Genomic DNA, 23007 nt, shown 5'->3' with positions numbered 1-23007 from the left:
GGTTGCCGAGAGAGAGACTTGGGTTCATTCGTCCCACTGTAAGAAGGTTGCTGATCCAGAGAGGTCCCGTGAGAAGGAACAGACGGTAGAGGAAGTTGTATCACTGGAGTGTCTGTTCCAGGAGGACTGAGGCGGCACCTGAGCATTGAAAATCATAAGATCAAAAGCAGTTGTCGATTCCCTGTTCCCTTTTATTGTTTTTCTCCACTTCCCATCCCCTCTCCCTCAATTATTTTTTTTCCCCTTCTCATTCTTCTCCGTTTCCTCCTATAAGATGGACTTGCCCCAAGAGACTGTGATCCGGATTTTCCTGTTGACCATGATGTTGACCAGAGCAGTCTGTTCCGGCGAGAGTACCATGGAGGTCGAGAGAGGTTCTGGAATGGGTTCTGATGACAAAGATGGAGGCGTAGTTTTCCAAGAACAACTTAACCAACAAGTAAAGGCGAGTATCAGAAAACGATCCGATAGCATTGACAATAGAAGGAATTGTGAAGGATTGTTAGCTGAAGAAAACTGTATCTGTAGGCTCTGTGACAATGTAGTTGAGGATGGGTGCATCAAGAAATGCCAATCCAGTTTTAATATCCACATGGACCGGCATCCATTGAGTGACTATCACTCCTTAGTGGGTAGTATGTTGAATCAAACAGATTGTTGGGTATGCTCTCAAGTACCTCAAGGTCATAGCAAATCAGGGCTAGTACCATTTCCTTTAACGGTAGGAGAGGTACTTGAGCTAAAGGGTGGGAGACCGGTGGACAGGAGGTTTAATATCTCCAGTCCTCCTAGTTTGAAGCTCCACCAATATCATGTGGATAGATCCCTAATATGTTTTAACATTACCAATCCCCGAAAGCCGGGAAATTGGGAAGTGTCATGGAGTAACCAAACCATGACCTTTTCATATAGGGCAGATAGAATGCCTACAGATACAGAGCTTATACGCCACATAGCCAGTAGAGAAAAATCTTTCCGATATAGGTATACCCTTGGAAGTAGGATTACGAGAGTTGGAGAGGTATCACCAGGATACTGTGCACATATCGTACAAACTGATACGTGTACTAGACAGATGGGAGAATTAGGGGTAGGAGATTTCACATGGAGGATGTGTAATATGGTTATGTCCTACTCCGTCCCATATGTTCTCCCCGATGATGCATATTTCATATGCGGGAGGAAGGCGTATAAGTGGCTTGCCCCAAACTCTGAAGGATTGTGTTATATTGGAAAAGTACTGCCTGAAGTAATGACTGTATCACATGCCAAAATGAAAGATATACACCGTGGTGCCCAAGCTCCTTATACTCACACTCATTACGAGCACGTAGTTAAAAGGTAACTGACAGAAAGGACAGAGCATCCGGCCTCTGATCTGATCCATGAATCCACCGGGATTCAGGTTCTACTTGCGTTAGATTTCACTCGCACCGCTAGAGGAGTGATGAACTATAGATATATCTCTGCGCTTGCAAATTTGTTAGACAATATCACAGAAATGTATGACGACACTTTTAGGTATACTGGAAGGGAGCTTCAAGCTTATAAAACAGAACTGGTTCAGCATAGAATGGTTCTTAATTATCTCACAGCAGTGACAGGTGGATATTGTGTCACACTGGCAACGCAGTACGGCGTGAAATGCTGCACGTATATTACGAATAGCACCGAGGATCCGGTCGAGGTCATAGACCAAAAGATGGACGATATTCTCCAATTAAAGTGGGAATTTCGCAGGAGACACAATCTCACTCTTGCTGCTGTGGGTAATGAGCTGACTGGTTGGGTGTCATGGTTGAACCCGCGAAATTGGTTCTCTGGTTTAGGAGAATGGGCTCAAGGAGTCATAATGGATGTTGGGAAGTTTCTTCTATGTATCTTGGGTGTTGTCATATCGATTGGCTTGATATTTAGATGCGGTCAGGCTTTAATGAAGTGCAAACGTAGTACCAGGGTAATGAGTTTAAGGAGTGAGGAAACTGTAATTCCAATGGATTTGATTTATGACCCAACGGTAGAAATAATGATGTGATGAAAATGCGATTATACGGTCCGTTTCTTTCACCTGTTTTTCCGTTTTCTCCAAGGTAAAAAGACCCACTTGGACGAGGAATTTGACAAGCCTGTATACAGACAACTGATGGATTAAAGAAGAAGTTCTGACAACCTTATACACAGATATTTGATGAACTATGCCATAGACCCCCAGTTTCCCTAGAAATTTTAAATTTACGCTAGCCCAACACTTTTGTAAGTCTATGGACATTGACAAAGCTTTTTGCCCACACTTTTTGGCAAAAGCCCAAAGAAGACTGCATTCAACAGACACCAGACAAGACCTCAATCGGTAAATGTTCATTAACCTGACATAGAATACCACTGCATTTACCATAATTGTTCTTTATCTTCATTTCTACAACCTTCAGGTAATGACACACATAGTCGATAGGGAATACAGGCACAGATATCAGCAATCACATATCCCCCATTCATGTATCATCAACTAAAATGTGCTCCCCCATTTTGTTGCAACCAAAAGCCGAAAAGAGCTCGGTAACGTTTGACAGCCCATCCACAGACCCGTACCGCGGGATAAGAAGGAATTCAAATGTATACTTCGCAATACCTCGAAGCTTGATTTAAAACACGTACGGCACGATGATACATGACCCCCCAAACATGGATTCATACACACTTGCTTCTGCTATCTCACTAGGTCATACCCTTTTCACACCTTCTTCTCTCCTCCCTCACCCAACCATGGAAATGTATTTACACTTGACATATATTTTTCTCTTTTTGAAATGTTTTAGGAAGTGGCAGTTATTGGTGACTGCCAAAGGGTGGACTGTCAAAGTCAGAAAAATATCATGATGCACACTGCCATATTTGCACCTCACACATGTCCGCGCTGCGCATGCGTGCGCTCTCCCGTGCGTACGCATACCCGCTGTTACGTGCACCCGCAGGCGCACGGTATGCGCATTTACGGTAGAGTTTCTGTGTGCCCAGCGTGCGACTCAATCGTTACATATTTTTAACATATAATGTATTTTGTAGATTATGGTCCCTTTGATAGAATCTGAAAGTTTAGTTAATGTAGCATGTTCATAGACAAAGAGATCCCTCTTTGTTTGATACGAAGGGTCTGACATGTGTTATACAGTGGTGTTTAGTATCCATCGGAAGAGTATTTAATTAGCAATATTCCGGTGTTGGTTTGAAGCGGATTAATCGCTCGTGCGAATAGTTATGGACATAAGAAGTTTATGTACTTTTACTATTATTTGCTCTCACTTATCCATGCGGCGGGAAACCTAGTTTCCCACCCACCTGAGCAGTTGGAAATAGACACAGCCCACCTGTACGAATCAACCTATGACCTTTTGTTATAATGCGAAGACGAATTCCTGTGTCCAATGAACAATGAGGTTGTAGGGACCATTGAATTGTATTGTGTGTAGGGCATAAATAGACAAGCCGATCATATCCAGCTCACTCTCTCTTCAACGGTTCTCATCACTGATAATCGGGAGCTGGATATTCAGAAAGGCGCATGCGATCGTTCCCTTTGTGCGTAAGTTTTCTCCGCAATCATATTGTCTTTATTGTTATTGTGAGCCATATCTCTCTCTCTCTTCCTCTTTCTCTCTCATTTTCCCTTAAACGTAATTGTATTGTATTGTATTTCCTGTGTAGTTACCTGGTTAGTTAGTCTATGTTATATTGTAGTGTATGACTTGTATTGTATTATTCTTTTTCAAGTATAACATTCATATAAGGCGTTAGACCCTAAGCCCGGTATTTGTGTATTTCTTATAGTGTTAAGTATTCTCAGAGCGTCGGTGACGCTCGAACAGCTTTTAAGTTAATAAGGTTACACTGTGTTGCATCCACACTCTATCACTACACTAAGGTTTTCCTGTATAATACATTGTTCATGGTTTACATATAAAGGTTTAACATTGTGAGCGTCAGCGCCGCTGGTGATCTCCTCGTGGTCCCGAGCGTCCGCTACGCTATAGAGAACCATTACGTTAGTCGGCAGCCAATAGCGTGCCTGCCTGTGATCTCTTGGCCGTGAGCGAACGTGACGCTTGAGCGTCTCGACTACGGCTAAGCGATTGCTACGCAACGTGCGTACCCTTACGGTACTCCATACGTCAATAGCGTACAGTGTTCTTAGACCTCTTAAAGGGTTTTAAATAAGATAAATATTTGGCTTTATCACCTGTTTATACAACAAAAGGGAGGGCGGGAGGGCCCAAGGACAATTCCATCTTGCACCTCTTTTTCTTCTTTGCATCATTGCTGTTTGGGGACTAGTTTTTTTAAGTGCCATACTGTCTGACACTGCAATGCCACTCCTAGATGGGCCAGGTGTTTGTGCCGCAGACTTGTGTCACTTAGCTTGGCCATCCAGCTACCTAATTGCACCTCTTTTTCTTCTTTGCATCATGTGCTGTTTGGGGACTAGTTTTTGAATAGTGCCATCTTGTCTGCAACTGCAGTGCCACTCCTAGATGGGCCAGGTGTTTGTGCCGCACACTTTTGTCGCTTAGCTTAGTCATACAGCCACCTCGGTGCAACTTTTAGGCCTAAAAACAATATTGTGAGGTGTGAGGTGTTCATAATAGACAGGAAATGAGTGGAAATTAATGTTATTGAGGTTAATAATACTGTAGGAGCAAAAATACACCCAAGTTCTGTGATTTTAGCTGTTTTTATGGGGTTTTTTTTCAAAAATCATCCATATCCAAAACCAAAACACGAAAGGGTGGTTTTGGCAAAACCAAGCCAAAACCAAACACGAAAGTGGAATTAGAACCAAAACCAAAACACAAAACACGAAAAGTGCCCACCGCACATCTCTAATAATTTGCCAGTGGTGGGCCTGTCTCCAGCTCCCCCCATCTTGCTTTGTGCTGTGCAGGTCTGGTAGCGTGACAGGGATGATGATACCAGTGACGAGCGGTGGGGTGAGGCAGGTGAGGCAGAGCCTTTCCTATCATACTAACGTTTGTTACAGAGTTTTGACTGTATAAAATATATGAAAAATACAAAGAATATGTTTGAAATATCTTCTTTGCATTATTCTAATAATTTTTATAGCCAAAACTCTAGAGTAAAAAGTCTATGGCAGGTGAGGCAGTGCCTCACCTGGCTAACTTTTCTGCACATCTCTGATCAAAACTCACCAAATTTCCAGGAGTTTATATACTGCTGCACCTGTGAATAATGCCCTGATGTATGCATTGCTTTGGTTCATATATTGCATGTAAATCTGGCTCTGGTGCCAGCCAGTGCCTCCTGAGCTATTTAACTCACTGCATGTCTCTGGATGATTCGTCATGACATATCATCCAGAGAAGAGGAGCAGCAAAGAGGACTGAATGCAAGCTGGCAGGATAGAGACCAACCCCAGCAATACAGAGAGAAGAGATGACAAAAGAGGATAGAATGAGCAAAGTAGAGAAGCAGGGAAGTAAAATGAGTGTGGAGGGTGGGGTATTCTCAGAGAGGACCTGATTGAGATTATTACATAAACCCGGGGAACTGTGCATGCCCTTAGCTGTAGCATGATTGACAAGCTGCAGCATTTACGGGGTGGAGGGAGGACAGCAGTGGGGACTGTTCTACAAAATGTGGGTACATGGCCCCTGCTTTGTAGGCGTGCTGAGCCCAGGGTCTGCACCATGGCCACAACTAAGGGGGAAAGGGGGGCTACGCTAAGTAGGCTAGTTCTGCTGCTGCACTTAGCTGGTGATGCTCCCGCTGACTTTCGCTGGCTCCCGCTGACAGCCTGTGACCTGCAGTTGGGTGCCGACACCAGAGACTCCCAACGTTTCCGGGTTGCGGTTGGCGTGTCGTGCATCACACGTGCATGTGACATCACACACACACATTGAAAGGCTGGGAGAGAGGACAGAAGCGAGAGTCCGGTGGCCAGGAGTGAACCCACGTGCACCGATCAATAAAAGAAGGTGCATGCTGGCAGCACTGGGGCAACACTAGGCTGAGCCTGCTCACTGCACAGATAGAACAGGAGGAGGAGGGAGAAGGGGAAGTGAATGCTGTGCTGCCTTTTGCCTAATCTATGAGCACTCTCAATTGGAAACCAGTGTCCCCTATTTTCTGTATATGTATACAGGATAGATAGATAGATAGATAGATAGATAGATAGATAGATAGATAGATAGATAGATAGAGCACTCAGGGTCTTTGAAGTGTATCAAGTATATTGTCAGGTGTCACATAAAATAAGCAAATGTTCTGGGCCCGTAGCCCCTTTGTCAAGGTGTGAAAGATGTCTGAATTGGTAGAGTCTAGAGATGAGCGGGTTCGGTTCCTCGAGATCCGATCCCCCCCAAACTTCACCCATTTTACACGGTTCCGAGGCAGCCTCGGATCTTCCCGCCTTGCTCGGCTAACACGAACGCGCCCGAACGTCATCATCCCGCTGTCGTATTCTCGCGAGATTCGTATTGCATATAAAGAGCCGCGCGTCGCTGCCATTTTCACTCGTGCATTAGAGATGATAGCGAGAGGATGTGGCTGCGTTCTCTCAGTTTCTGTGTTCAGTGTGCTGCAAATATCTGTGCTCAGTGTGCTGCAAATATCTGTGCTCAGTGTGCTGCAAATATCTACATTCTCTGCCTGAAAACGCTCCATATCTGTGCTGCATTGTAGTTGTGTGCAGTATATAATAGGAGGACAGTGCAGAATTTTGCTGACCACCAGTGTATATATATAGCAGTACGGTACAGTAGTCCATTGCTCTACCTCTGTATCGTCAAGTATACTATCCATATCTGTGCTGCATTGTAGTTGTGCGCAGTTAATAGTAGGAGGACAGTGCAGAATTTTGCTGACCACCAGTATATATCAGTGACGTGCGGTGAGGTCAATGACTGGGGAGGCACTGTTGTAAATGAATGTGAATATATATATATATATATATACACACACACACACAAAACACCGAACAAAAATTACATGTACTGTATCTTGAATTTAAAGAATAAAAAGTCACTGTACTTAAAATAATAATAATGACACACAATGAGAATGCACAGAAAGGTACACACACAATATAAGCGCCTGACAGGTACTGACAGGTACTGGATGTGGTGGGTAAAGCAAGCTTTTGATGTGCATGAGGTGTGGACATTGTGGCTATACTAGATGGGGGCTTTCAAGGTGCAGGAGCAGTGAGAGAAGTGCAGTGGGCTGGTTGGGAAGGGAAAGGAGGAGACACTGGGCCGGCAGGGTGGGAGACACTGGAATGGGGGGCAGTAATGGTGGGGGACACTGGGCAGGGTGGAAGACACTGGGATGGAGGGGCAGTAATGGTGGGGGACACTGGGCAGGGTGGGAGACACTAGGATGGGGGGGCAGTGATGGTGGGGGACACTGGGCAGGGTGGGAGACACTGGGATGGAGGTCCAGTAATGGTGGGGGACACTGGGCAGGGTGGTAGACACTGGGATGGAGGGGCAGTATTGGTGGGGGACACTGGGCAGGGTGGGAGACACTGGGATAAGGGGCAGTAATGGTGGGGGTCACTGGGCAGGGTGGGAGACACTAAGATGGAGGCAGTAATGGTGGGGGACACTGGGCAGGGTGGGAGACACTGGGATGGGGGGGCAGTGATGGTGGGGGACACTGGGCAGGGTGGGAGACACTGGGATGGAGGTCCAGTAATGGTGGGGGACACTGGGCAGGGTGGTAGACACTGGGATGGAGGGGCAGTATTGGTGGGGGACACTGGGCAGGGTGGGAGACACTGGGATAGGGGGGCAGTAATGGTGGGGGTCACTGGGCAGGGTGGGAGACACTAAGATGGAGGCAGTAATGGTGGGGGACACTGGGCAGGGTGGGAGACACTGGGATGGGGGATCAGTAATGGTGGGGGACACTGGGATGGGGGGGTCAGTAATGGTGGGGGACACTGGGCAGGGTGGGAGACACTGGGATGGAGGGGAAGTATTGGTGGGGGACACTGGGCAGGTTGGGAGACACTGGGATGGGGGGCAGTAATGGTGGGGGACACTGGGCAGGGTGGGAGACACTGGGATGGAGGGGCAGTAATGGTGGGGGACACTGGGCAGGGTGGGAGACACTGGGATGGAGGGGCAGTAATAGTGGGGGACACTGGTCAGGGTGGCAGACACTGGGATGGGGGGCAGTAATGATGGGGGACACTGGGCAGGGTGGGAGACACTGAGATGGGGGGCAGTAATGGTGGGGGGACACTCGGCAGGGTGGGAGACACTGGGCAGGGAGCACTGATCTCGGGTTGCTGCTCCTGTCAATGCCTGGCCCAGCACACTGGCTGCAGCACTGCACTATTACACAGCAGCCTGCTGAGCAGCCCCTCCGCTTCGGCTGCTGCTGGGATCTGGCAGGCTGGTGTTTGTGAGGTGCTCCAGGGATCACTGCTTCATGCTGGTGGTGCGGTGCAGTGTGGTGCGGTACAGCTCGCTGGGAGGAGAAGCGCCGGGTTTAGGAAGGCACATTCAATTAGACGGAGCTGTGCGGGTAGGAGGCGGGGCTTCCCTTCCCGGCTTCCGAGCCTCTCTGACTGTGAAGACTACTGAGGGAACATGTGATGGGGCCGTGGCCGGCTCCCGTTTAGCGCAAGCCGCACACGGATTTTAAATCAATGAAAAAAAAAAAAAAGACACCGCAGCCGCGTCCGCCCGCTACCGCCCTCTATGCCGGGTCTCACACAGCAAAGTGTGCCTGCTCATCGAACGTGATGAGCAGGCATTAACCATCTGTGTGAGTGCTGTGGATTTTTTTCATAAAATACATTTAAACCGTTATTGTGTGGAACAGGGGAGAGGGGGGATGGCGGGGAGGGGGGGGGGGGGGGGAGAACATTGATATAATATTGCTGTCCAGGGCTTCCATGCATTAACTTAATAGCGCTGCACTGAGTTAATGAAAGACCTGGACAGCAATATAGGGAGTTGTAGCGTAACTGTGTGACAGTGTGTGTGAGTGTACTGTAACTAAACACTTACATGCACTGACACACTGCAGCAGACACGATCTCTCTCCTACTCTCCCACTGTAGCACTGATAGTGATAGCAGGATGCAGGTCACTGTCAGTGCTGCAGCTGCTGCCCAGTGCCCAATCACAGTGACAGGGGCGTGCTTTCATATGGCTGAAAGCACGTCCCTGCTGCTCTGAGGCACTTGTATCGGTGCCGCTTCAAGTGCATTTTTTAATGGGCTTTTTCAGCCCTCACCATGGCCCCGCCCCCCGACCGTCCCCTCCTTCCGGACTTTACAATGGTGAGCGAGAGGCACCTAGCTCGGTGCCGCAGACAATGACAGAAATAAAGTTTAAACAGGTATTTATGCCTAAAATGATTAACATAATATAAAGCAGATACTTATGACACATAATATGTGCCATAAGTATCTTCTTTGTATTATGTTAATCATTAATGACAGGGGAGGCACTGCCTCCCCTGCCTCCCCTGACTGCACGTCCCTGGTATATATATATATATATATATATATAGCAGTACGGTACAGTAGTCCATTGCTCTACCTCTGTGTCGTCAAGTATACTATCCATATCTGTGCTGCATTGTAGTTGTGCGCAGTATATAGTAGGAGGACAGTGCAGAATTTTGCTGACCACCAGAATATAAATATATATATATAGCAGTACGGTACAGTAGTCCATTGCTCTACCTCTGTGTCGTCAAGTATACTATCCATATCTGTGCTGCATTGTAGTTGTGCGCAGTATATAGTAGGAGGACAGTGCAGAATTTTGCTGACCACCAGTATATATATAGCAGTACGGTACAGTAGTCCATTGCTCTACCTCTGTGTCGTCAAGTATACTATCCATATCTGTGCTGCATTGTAGTTGTGCGCAATATATAGTAGGAGGACAGTGCAGAATTTTGCTGACCACCGGTATATATATATATATATATATATATATATAGCAGTACGGTACAGTAGTCCATTGCTCTACCTCTGTGTCGTCAAGTATACTATCCATATCAGTGCTGCATTGTAGTTGTGCGCAGTATATAGTAGGAGGACAGTGCAGAATTTTGCTGACCACCAGTATATATATATATATATAGCAGTATGGTACAGTAGTCCATTGCTCTACCTCTGTGTCGTCAAGTATACTATCCATTTCTGTGCTGCATTGTAGTTGTGCGCAATATATAGTAGGAGGACAGTGCAGGATTTTGCTGACCACCAGTATGTATATAGCAGTACGGTACAGTAGTCCATTGCTCTACCTCTGTGTCGAGAAAAAGGAATTGAGGACTGCGCTAATATGCCCACCTGATACCTGAAGCTGCTATGGAGAAAGAGTGAGGATTTCCACTATTCTTGCAGGTAGCACAAAAGAAAAGAGTATCTCCCAGCGCTAGTATAATCAAGTATATTCTCTATAAATACTCACTATAGTGTCTTTTCTTATAAAAATGGTGTATAAAGAAATGACTCTAACACCAATATAGTATCAAGATAAAATAATGTTTTATTTCCCTAACACAAAACAAAACATTTAAAAGTGGATCGTATAAGAGAGATCCTAACTAGTTCCAATAAAATTGGAAAATGAGAATAAAATAATAACTGGTGAATCCTAATACCGGTATACTGAATACAAACAACCACATACAACATAAAACATGAAAAACCAGTGATACACTAAATTAGCGATTTACTCACTGGATGAGTATTTGTAGTCCTCAGGTAAGCATAGGTCAATCTTGAAATATATGAGTGGGTGCTATTATATAGTCACCTCTCAAGCAGGAAGTTGTCCTATCGGGTTCTCTGGTAAAAACCAGCCACAATGTAATCCCTCCGGTGTAGGTATAGTGGGATAGCCAGATCCTCAGTCTTTATACCTATGAAGCCCAAGCACTTACTTCAATGACATGGGAAGTGGATGAGCGGGTGTCTGCCGGCAGACTGTAACTGATAGCTCCGCAATCAACTAGTTTCGCCTGTCTCCGCAGGCTTCCTCAGGATGACCGAGCATGTTCATTACCCCGTTCTTTATACTCCCCTGTCAGTAATCATGGTTACCTGGATCTCCATGTGCGCTTTGTATATGTTCCGTCCCGTTGGTTGCCATGGTGACCGGACCTCCGGCTACGTCCTCAACGTGTCATTCTGGTAATCCATGCGCGCTTTGTATGTGTTCCGTCCCATTGGTTGCCATGGTGACCGGACCTCCGTCTATGTCCTCAACGTGTCGTTCTGGTAATCAGTGGTCATGGTAACCGGATCTCCGTACGCGCTTTATATACACTCCGTCGTGTTGGTTGCCATAGTAACCGGACCTCCGTGCGCATCCTCAGCGTGTCATTCAGATTGTCATAGAAGCTGGAAATGTTAGAATGCTCCTATCTCATAACACTTCCCTCTTTTCCATCCGCGTATGTACTTCATAGCTTTCACTTTCTGTGGCAATTAATAGTAGTGAGATAACACTCCCATATAGCCCAGCCATTCTCCTTGCCAGTCATTATAGTGGATAGTTATTAATCGCTCCTTCAGTAATATTCCTAATTTTATATAACTCTAATAGTTTGTCCCCAAATTCATGCTTACATAAGAAATAAGCATAGAAGTCATGATATCTGGAAAATAAGGCAGTCTTGTAGAGTCCGAACTCAAACAATATCCACATATAGTAAGACAAAAAAAAAAACATAAAACACAGTGCCCCTCTATAATGGGAACCTGATGAAAATGATGACAGTAGGGATCAAAATACTTCTAATAACCCCCCCAGGTTTCTTCCAACTCAGTCCACTGGCGGGCATAATCTCCTATTGTTCCCAGTGGGCTACTTAATCCTTTATGAAGGGAAAAAAGGTCCCAATCTATATTTAGGCCCTTAGGCATCAATGTTTCTAACTCAAAGATCATTCTCGCTTCCTCCTTCAATAGTGCATTATCCCAATCCCCTCCTCTCCATGATTTTTGTACTAATTTTATTCCAATAAATTCTAAAACCATAGGGTCACTATTATGCATCTTGGTGAAATGTTCCGGAATACTGTGATTGTCTTTGTTCGTTTGAATATTGTTCAAATGTTCGTTTATCCTTATATATAAACAACGGTAGGTCTTTCCTACGTATTGTAGACCACAGGGACATGTCATTAAATAGATTACGCCTTTCGAATAACATGTAATTTTATTTCTTATTGTGTATTCTTTCCCTGTACTGTTGGATTTATTTTTGTCAATACGTTTAGTCGAGATTTTTCTTGTTTTTCTACATGCTGTACAGTTGTTGCATCTGTAGAACCCAGACTTCGTATCTTCCAGCCAGGTTTCTCCTCCTTTCCTGTCGTTCTTATGATAGCTCTTGACCAGGCTCGTCTTTAAGTTGGGCGCTCTTTTGTAGATAATTTTGGGCTTTGTTGGTAAAATTTCCCTAAGGTCATCATCTGTGGTAAGGATGTGCCAATGTTTGTATATACTTTCTTCTCGGAACCTCCGTTGACTTGAGACACCTGCCAGAAATATCACATCTTGCTTAGTCCCAGTGTTCTTCTCTTTATACTGAAGGAGGTTCGTTCTGGCCACTTCACCCACCTCTTCCTTGCTTTTCTCAAGGTCACTCCTTCTGTAGTTCTTCTCCTCAAATTGCTCCATCAGATCCATAGCTTGTACATCGTAATCCACTTTCTTCGAACAATTTCTTCTTAGTCTGATCATCTGTCCTTTAAGGACATTGGCTAACCACTTGGGGTGATGGTTACTCTTGAAGTTCAGGAAGCTATTGCAATCTGCCTCCTTTCTAAATGTTCTTGTTTTGATCTTGTTTCCTTCGATAAAGATGGTTAAATCCAAGAAGTTGATATTTTTGTCACTCATCTCACTCGTGAATTCTAGATTGTATATATTATCATTTATTTTTGTAATAAATTGGTCAAAGCATTCTTTCGTCCCATTCCAGATGATGATCACATTATCTATGTACCTTGCCCATAAGGCAAGATTAGGAAGGTATTCATTGTTGGCCCATATGAACTCGTTCTCCCACTGGGCGAGGAAAAGATTTGTGTATGAGGGTGCAAAATTTGTGCCCATCGCTGTCCCTTGGGTTTGTTTATAGTACTTGCCCCCATACCAAAAGAAGTTGTGTTCCAGTGTAAATTTAATACCCTCCATAATAAAATTAATTTGATAAATTTTCATCTCAGACTCATTAGTAATAATTCTTCGGACATTCTCCATTCCTTGATCATGTCGAATTGAGGTATAGAGTGCTTTGACGTCACACGTAGCTAACAGATAGCCTTCTTCCCATGTCACTCTATTCAAAATATCCAAGATATGTACGGTATCTTTTATGTAACTCCGTTGTGTATTGACCAACTTTTTCAAGAAGACATCTATATAGCATGATAGATGTGAGGTTAGTGACTGGAATCCAGTCACTAACCTCACATCTATCATGCTATATAGATGTCTTCTTGAAAAAGTTAGTTCACAGGGACTTAGAGAATTTCTTGAGGTAGTGGGTCCCCGGTACCAAATGCCATCTAGGTTCCACTTCACTAGGCAGGCGATAGAGAGATTTTACCAATTAATATCAGTGATTTATAATTAATTATTAATTACAGTGATCTTGCCAAATGATTCCAGTGATTTTGTCATTTTCTTCCAGTGATTTGGACCAATAGTACCATTGATTAGAACAAATAATTTCTGTGATTTTGTCATTTTCTTCCAGTGATTTAGACCAATAATACCATTGATTAGAACAAATAATTCCTGTGATCTTGAGGTGTTTGTGTCACTTAGCTTAGCCATCCAGCGACCACAGTGCACCTCTTTTTCTCTTTTCTTTGCATCATGTGCTGTTTGGGGACTATTTTTTTAAGTGCCATCCTGTCTGACACTTCCGTATATGTCCAGTGGTACTGCCATTTGATATAATTCCCGACATTACTGCCATTTAATTCCAGTGATTTTGTCATTTTCTTCCAGTGATTTGGACCAATAATACCATTGATTAGAACAAATAATTCCTGTGTTTTTAGACATTTTCTTCCAGTGATTTGGACCAATAATACCATTGATTAGAATGAATAATTCCTGTGATATTGAGGTGTTTGTGTCACTTAGCTTAGCCGTCCAGCGACCACAGTGCACCTCTTTTTCTCTTTTCTTTGCATCATGTGCTGTTTGGGGGCAATTTTTTTAAGTGCCATCCTGTCTGACTCTGCAGTGCCACTCCTAGATGGGCCAGGTGTTTGTGCCGCCCTCTTGGGTAACTTAGCCTAGTCATCCAGCGACCTCAGTGCAAATTTTAGGACTAAAAATAGTATTGTGAGGTGTGAGGTGTTCAGAATAGACTGGAAATGAGTGGAAATTATGGTTATTGAGGTTAATAATACTATGGGATCAAAATGACCCCAAATTCTATGATTTAAGCTGTTTTTGAGGGGTTTTTGAAAAAAAAACACCCAAATCCAAAACACACCCGAATCCACCAAAAAAATTTCAGGGAGGTTTTGCCAAAACGCGTCCGAATCCAAAACCAAAACACAAAACCCGAAAAATGTCCGGTGCACATCTCTAGTAGAGTCTAATCTACAGTTTGTTTGTTTTGGTTTTTTTTTTTGGGGGGGGGGCAATTACTGCCTCTCCCTGGGTGACAGAAAACCTAGTTTCGGCCCTGGTCTACATCTTCGGACTCAGACTTCCTGGTCCTTGCAGAGGTGTTCTCATGGTCAGTCTGAGTAAGCTGAAGTTTATTCAGATGGCCAAGGGCTGCGAACACTGAGATCAATGGTTGCGATGGTGATCTGATGCTGCATTTTTTTGGATGCAGCACTCGGATTTGCAATGCATGCAGCACATATCTTTCTCCTACCGACCCCTCCCGCAGCACTGGCATATTAGCTGTACTGTATTGCACAGCTACTTCCCTGCATCTGTGCAATACCACGTAAATCTTTGAATCAGGCCCAGAGGCAACAGATTTGTGCTCAAAGTGTTATCTGAAACCAACATCAGTGACAGAGCAACAAACAAAATTGCTCTACTATTTAAAACATACTTATGGTAAGTAATATCAGCATAAACATACCTTTGTCTGATGTCATATCAACTGTACATGCTCTAGAATTGTGGAATGCAGTAAATGTATGGGTATGGGTCATTGGGTCGACCACACTTAGGTCGACAGTCATTAGGTCGACCACTAGTGGTCGACACCTGACATGGGTGGACATGAACAAGGTCAACATGAAAAAAGGTCGACATGTCGTTTTCTTCGTTAAGTGACTGGGAACCCCGAATTAGTGCACCGTGTCCCCTCGCATGGCCCGCTACGTTTGCCATGCTTCGGGTAAGGTGCCTTGCTGCGCTCAGCACAGGTTACTATTCCCAATCGTAGTCCACGTGAATCGTAAAGTATGAAAAAAGTAAAAAAAATGTGAAAAACTCATGTCGACCTTTTTCCATGTCGATGTTTTCCATGTCGACCAATAGTGGTCGACCTAATGACTGTCGACCTAAGTGTGGTCGAGCTAACGACCATATACCAAATGTCTAGTACACTATCTTTATTGTTGTCTACTTCACTGAATGTTGGGGAAAAAATATCTTATGATTAATTCTCCTACTTGTTATATTTTTACATGTTTGTTTTGTCTGCAGGTTTCTTCACAATGTCTCAAGGCTCTCTTTATTACAGTTTATATACTGGCACAGAAAAATCTGTTTATTCACGTAAAAATTCAGCAAAATGACCACATGCAATAGATTTAGCAGCAAATCTAATGCAATTGAGATTAACCAAATACATTGAATTGATGTAAGGAGGAGTATGGCCTAAATAAGTACTTATTCTTCTAGACATTCCCACCTTGAAGAAGAAATAATGTAATAGCATGCAAGATGTAGGAACTTCCAGCAATGTTGCCCATAGATTTAAAGTGACAATAAATTAAAAGGCAAATCAGGATGCCTATGTGGCTTGGCATAGGAGCTTGCACACACCAATATTTCTGCTGTTACTGAATGGTGGTTTTCATTTATATGGCAGGGGGTTTGAGTCGGCCCTCAAGGCACACTAACAGTGCAGGTTTTAGTGATATCCAGGCTTCTGCACAGATGGTTAACTCAAAATAACCGAGATACTAATTTATCCACCTGTGTTCAAGCATGGATATCACTAAATCCTGGACTGTTAGTGTGCCTTGGGGATTGATGTTGGGAAAGCCTGGGTTAAGCACTTACATTATACTAGGTGATTCATCGCGTCCTGCGGGCGCTCTTCACACCGTCGTAAGGGGCTACGCCCCCGTAACCCCTATATAAAGGTTAAGGTGAAGAATAGTAGTTGTCAAATGTATTGTGGTGGACTGTTGGTTTTGATGTTGGTTAAATGTTGTTTGGCAAAAGGGAAATGTGATGGTGAATGGTGTGTAGGGGGTTGTGAGTGTGTGTAGGGTACGATGTAGAGAATTAGGATGGGAATAAAATGTAAATGAAAACGCTTTGTTTAGGTAAAGTATGTGAAGGCATGTGTTACATTTGAAACACTTGATTGAAAACAACATTTTTTGTAAAGTGACGGTCGTCACCCAGGAGCTGTCCTTGTTGGTCAGTTGGTGTAATGTGTAGTTTGACGTGATGTTCGTTGCGAGAGCGTGATAATGCAACGTACAGTTGTCCATGTGAGAAAACTGTTGTTTGAAGAAGAATGCCAACGTGATCAAAAGTTTGTCCTTGAGATTTGTTTATGGTGATTGCGTATGCGGGAATGACGGGAAACTGCCTACGGTGTAGGATAAATGGTAATGTGGTATCATTGACAGCTAAATCAATTCGTGGAATAAATACAACGTCGCCTCTGTGGCACTCTGATAGAATTCTGCACGTTATGAAGTGATGTTCTAGTTTTTCGACAATTAGGCGTGTTCCGTTACATAATCCCTTCAGTGGGTTAAGGTTGCGTAAAAGCATTATAATGACGCCTTTTTTTAAGAGCAGAACATGTGGAGGCATTCCTGACGGTGTTTGGCTGTGGAGAAATTCAATGGGTAAGTTTAAAGTATCGTTTGGATCTTCAGTAACAACAGAATCTGCACTGTAATAAATGGTGCCATGTTCTCCTAGTAAATCAATAATCTTGCGGTTAATGTCGAGAGTGTGAGCGTTTGTGGGTGCAATAATGACTCGTTTTGCTAGGTCCTCCTCCGACATATGGCTTGCATTTTTAAAAATGGTTTCTATTAGATCGTCTGTTGTGACCATATGTTGTGGTATTGGAATGGTGGTATTGTCGGTGAAATTGGATATTGGTGGCAGAGTTCCCATACCAACTTGTAGAAGCCATTTATTGTGTTCAACTTGTCCTTCGGTGCGCATGTTGGTAGTAAGAGTGAGATGAGTGAAATGTTTCCACAGGTGACTTGCTTTAATGTAGCATTCTAGAATATCGGTTTGGGTTCCTCGGGCAACAACAGGAAGTGTTTGTCGAAAATCTCCCCCCAAAACGATGATTTTTTTTCCAAATGGTGTGTTGATGTTCATGATGTCACGCAGGAGTGTGTCAATACAGCGTAGTCCATGTTTTGGAAGCATAGTAATTTCGTCAATTATGATGAGGGTTGATTGACGTAATACATCAGCTTCTGGTGAAGTTAGGCGCAGTGAAGAAACAGAGGTATCAAGAAGTGGGACAGGAAGTTTAAAGCCACTGTGAACAGTGCGTCCTCCTTTGAGTAAGGTAGCTGCAATGCCAGTGGTTGCAAATGGCAATACAATTTGTCCATTTCCTCGTATGTATGCTATGAGTGTGGTGTACAGGAATGTTTTACCTGAGCCCCCGGGCCCATCCAGATAAAAGCAATGGTTGGTAACATGGCTGTTATCCGCTGCCATGATAATTGTGTTGAATGCATGTAACTGCTGGTTGTTGAGCATTGCTATGAGTCTCTGAGCTTCGTGTGCTTCCTCAATGAGATTATATTTTTGTTGTGCTGGTGCATTTCCCGTAGGAGTTGGCAAGCCAAGCACAGAACAGGATAATCCATGTTGTTGAAGGATTGTGTTGATGTCATGTAGTGCGTTGTTTTGGGCAATGTTTTCAGAATTGTGTTGCATAAAGTCTACAGTCAGATCAATTATGTGATTTTCCCACAATCTGAGTGGTTGAGCAGGCTGACAAAAGCAGCAGATGTATGCGAACATTTCCCTTAACTGTTTACCCATAAGGTAAGTGGCTCCATCGGTTAAACAGTGATGCCATTCGTCATCGGATGCAAGTAGTCCTTGTGCAAAAGCTGCTGCTTTAAAGGTTTCACACAGAACATTATTGACTGTGCGCAATGCTTGGAAACTGATTGCACCGGGAACATGTAGAAGTAAATGTTAGGGAAGAGGGTATATTGTAGAGGATAGTGTATTAAAATTGTTTTAGCTGTGGTTTGCAAAGGCAAGGATTTCCATTGGCATGTGTAGAAAACTCTTGATTCTAGAGGGTAAAGATGTGTGCAATAGTAGAAGAAATAGGTCATGGTTTGTAGAATATGTGTGTTGAAAAGTGGTTAAAGTGCGTTGGGCATAGACAGCGTGGGTGTGGTGGTTTGAGTTGCGGGTGGCTCCCGTACTGGGGGTGTTGAGAGGCAGTAGGAGGTAGCTGGGGAGGGGGGTTATTGTAGGCTGGATGTGGTAGATTGGTGTAGGGGGTGCGTGTGAGAGTGGGCAGCTGGGGAGAGGGGTTATTGGAGGCTACATATTGTGGATCGGTGTGGGGGGTGCAGGCTGTTTGCGTGCTGCGGCAGATGAGAGGGTGGATGAGGTGGGTTGGGGTTGTGGGGTGCGGTGGGGCCTCTTGCGCTGGGTCATGAGAGGCTAGAGGTGGGAGCTGGGGAGGGTGGGTAGCAGAGGCTGGATGTGGTGAGTTGGTGGATTTGGGGTGTGCATGCTGCCCCCGTGCTGCGGGTTATGACAGGCTGGAGGTGGAAGCTGGGGAGGGGGGTTAGTGGAGGATGGATGTGGTGGGTCGGGGTGGGGGGTGCGTGTGAGAGGTGGGAGGTGTGGAGGGGGGTTAGTGGAGGGTGGATGTTGGGTGTGGGGGCTGCTCCTGTACAGGGGCTGGAGCTGGGGAGGGGGTTTAGGGGAGGGTAGGTGTGTTGGTAGTGGGGTGGGGGTTGCGGGCTGCTCCCGTGCTGTGGGTGATGAGAAGCTGCAGGTGGGAGGTGTGTAGGGGGGTTAGTGGAGTGTGGGTGTGGTGTGTTGGGGTTGGGGGTGCATGGGGTTTGCGAGTGGCGGCAGCAGAGATAGTGGAGGAGGTTGAGGGAGAGGGAGGGTGTTGGAGTCCGGCAGCGCTGGTAGTTGCGGGTGCCGTCTCCTGCTTCATGTTAGAGGTGAGAGCTGGGAAGGGGGGTAAGTGGAGGCTGCGTGTGTTGGGTCGGGGTGGGGGGTGCGGGTGTGTCCCGTGCTGCGGCCGATGAGAAGCTGCAGGTGGGAGCTAGGGAGGGGGGTTAGCGGAGTGTGCGTGTAGTGGGTTAGTGTCTGTTTGTGGTGGGGAAAGCAAGGGAAGGGTGTGTGGTACCGTGCTCAGTGGAGTGTCCGTCCAATGCTGGTTCCCTGTGCTCTAGCCACTGGTCAGTAGCAGGTGGCTCCGCCCCAGACAGGCCTGTGACTCCACCCAGCGTTACGGCCTAGCACAGAGTCACAGACTTGGGCTAATATATAGGAGATGATGCTTCTTCATACTTGCCTACCTGACCCTCTCCATGAGGGAGAAAATGCTCTGTTCCTGGACTTTCATGGTAATGTATAATTGCCATCACCTGTGATGAAACACCTTTCTTATCAATTAACTAGCTCACCACAGGTGAGGGCAATCATACATTACCAGGAAAGTCCAGGAACAGAGCATTTTCTCCCTCATGGAGAGGGTCAGGTAGGCAAGTATGTGCTTCTTCAAGGGAAAACATACCACAAATTAACTACAGTTTTTTCCTTTTATGTTACATGGAAAAATGCATTTATTTGCCTACCGTAATTCACTAACAATAGTAGGAACTCCAATATTCATTGTTTTGGTGAGTGAAATGTTATCTCTTCATTTGACTATGATGGAACAGTGCCACCAGGTGGCCATATAATTGTGAAATTGAGAATCTTTGCGTTATTGTCAAAACTTTAAACAATACATTTCAGAGATGGGAATAGCTTTGTTCTATTAAAGTGAGAAAACAATACAGAACTCCCATTTTTATTTTGCTATTTTAAAATGAAAACCAAATATGTCTTCAAAGTGCTAGAAGGTTGCTTAATAATTCAGCTTTCAATATTTTAAAAAAATGCCTTGTGTCTGAGTCTAGTGTTATATTCAAGTACAGTAACATATGAAACATGGATGTTTTTTCTCTTCTATAAATCTAAGATGATATAATCAGTAACAGCAAACTAATATTAGAATGGGTCATGACAATTCCTTCTGGCTAGTTGTTACTTTAAAAAAAAGATCTATACAGCAGTATAATTAAATTTCTACGCATATAATTCACATGCTTTAACATTTTTTTTTGCTAATTAAGAACAGTGGTCTAATAGGAATTCAATTAAATTCAGATGGCAAGGCTTGCTGTAATGCAGTGACTTGGGATAAATTAACAATGGTGGGGTCACTTACTGTAAAAGTAAGGACATAGCTTACAAGAATTTCTACCCCACTAGTAACAATGTGCAAGCCTGGATAATGAACTTAAAACAATACTAATTAGCAGACAGAGACAAAAGGATTTAAATTAAAGAATGAATGCTTCAGTCCTTGCTGGCTGCTTGTAAAACAGCACTAAACCAACGTAATCCTTTTTTAATTCCATGCAATACGCAAAGTGCAAATGAACTGGATTTGGGGGTCGAGTTCAACTTCTGAGAAAGTGTGATACATTCACCTGTGACAATTCTTTCTGGAATGATAAAGTAAAAAAACGTCCCTTAAGGGCTCACTGTGACTCTGCAAGGTCCCCAAGGATCAGGTGTCAAACTTGTCTATCAGATGCCTGAAAAGGGAAGAGAAAGGGATTACTCTGTGCTATTGTGAGACAGTTGTCATTGACTGATCAGGCCTTTTAAGCAAGCTTTCCCAGTCAATGAAACCACCTGAATGGATGAAAGCGAGACAGCTCCTAACAAACAAGAGACTATGGAATATTCATTGTGCATCTGTAAAGTAAAGATTAATGTATTATAAATTAAAATGGGACCGGGACGTATGATCTTGCTCTAACACTTGGCCAGACCTATGTCACCCTCTGCCTATTGCTTGAAGTCGACAGACAATTCTGCCAGGGTAACGGAGAATCATTAAGCATCCTCCTTTTGTGCATGCTGAATAATAATACTTCCCTCTATTCTCTGTCTGCAGCTGACAATGAATAATTCTGGAGCTATTTGCAATGTTAACAGCACCTATCTGGGCCATCCATTCCTTTACGATAAGGATGGAAATATGCATTTCAACAGTCTGTACAGATACCGATTCACAGGCATTTCAAAGGACACCTGTCATTCAAGAGAAGGACCTGTCAGTCTTTAATGTATGACGGTAGCAGGGAAATGGCCAAAGCGATTATCAGCACCTTCCATTTTTTTCCCCAAGATTATAACACAGTTACATTTAGCGTGAACTGACAAGTGATTTACACTTGCAACAAATTTGTGTTCTGAGCAAGACTGGAGCTTTTCTCTTTGGCTGCCATATTCTTTAAGAATTACATCTGTGAAATATATTATCAAGAGATCTGATCTAGACTGAACTGAATGTCATTATGAGTTGCATTAATACCGTTTAATCAGTTTGCTGACATAAAGGTGACAATGATAAAACTGTGTCTGATGTCATAATCAGAGAGCGAGAGAAGAAAATTAGACATGCTATGGAAGTCTTTAGGGTCTGTCAAGTTTGTTCAACAAATAAAGCTTCTCTTGTTCAGCAGGAAGTGCACAATATTGCATTGGCCCAATATGGCAGACTTGGTGGAAACTCCCCCCCCCCCCCCCCATTAAATAAGGAAAATGGAAGCCTGCAGGCAATTCTGGTGTAGGTAAGATGCAACTTGCTAAATGCCACACTCCTAACTATTTGGCAGCCCGTCCAAAGTCTAGCTAGTGTTTTGTTTTTTCTTTATAGTAGCCCCAATGGGATGTTCTTGGCTGCGGCTACATTGAGGTTGTATGGCACTTAATCCACTTATTTTCTTAGTATATAATATAGAGTTGCAGTCATTTCATAGTATACTTCTTGTATGTGGGGTACAACTTACTGATTTTTCATTGGTTGGCTACAGTAGCCAGTGGGGTTGGGCCAGTTTCTTGACAAACCAAAACATGTATAAGCCAATTTAAGAGGTCAGAATTTGGCAATACATCCTGTACTGCAGGGAGAATACAAGACAGTAATGTAATTCTTGCCAATCCCGTGGCTGCTATGGAGCCCGGGGTAAGGGATGCCCAGCAATTCCAGATCACCCTACTTTGATGTTCTGAGCATGTGTAATGGTCAGAGCATGTTCAATAAAGGTTGATTGTGCATGTGCTGGCCCCATGCAAACATAGAAGAACAGATGGGTCCCTTTCAGGGGGTAGACTACAAATGTATTGCCAAGCACAATTTTTTATGTTTATGTAGTCAGCTCCTGAGGACTTATAATTAAAAAAGGAGGGCTTCTGTAACCATGAGGAAGCAGAGGTGAATCTCTTATTTGAGAAAAGACTTGTAAGTAAAGGTAGTATTGCCAGAAGAGTAGATCCTGACTTTCCCAATCCTGTCATAAGCAACCACTGTGGGAAACTCAGAGAAACTTTAATTTATTTATTTTTTTGCCTAGCATAGGGAATGTATAAAGGGGATGTAGTCAGGATGCCAGCGATCGGGATCCCGGCAGTCAATACTGATACCGGGATCCTGACCGCCAGAATGCCGGCAGCGTTGCCACAACTATTCCCAC

This window comes from Pseudophryne corroboree, chromosome 7 (genome assembly GCF_028390025.1).
Source record: "Pseudophryne corroboree isolate aPseCor3 chromosome 7, aPseCor3.hap2, whole genome shotgun sequence".
Taxonomy (NCBI): domain Eukaryota; kingdom Metazoa; phylum Chordata; class Amphibia; order Anura; family Myobatrachidae; genus Pseudophryne; species Pseudophryne corroboree.
Note: the sequence above shows the minus strand (reverse complement) of the source record.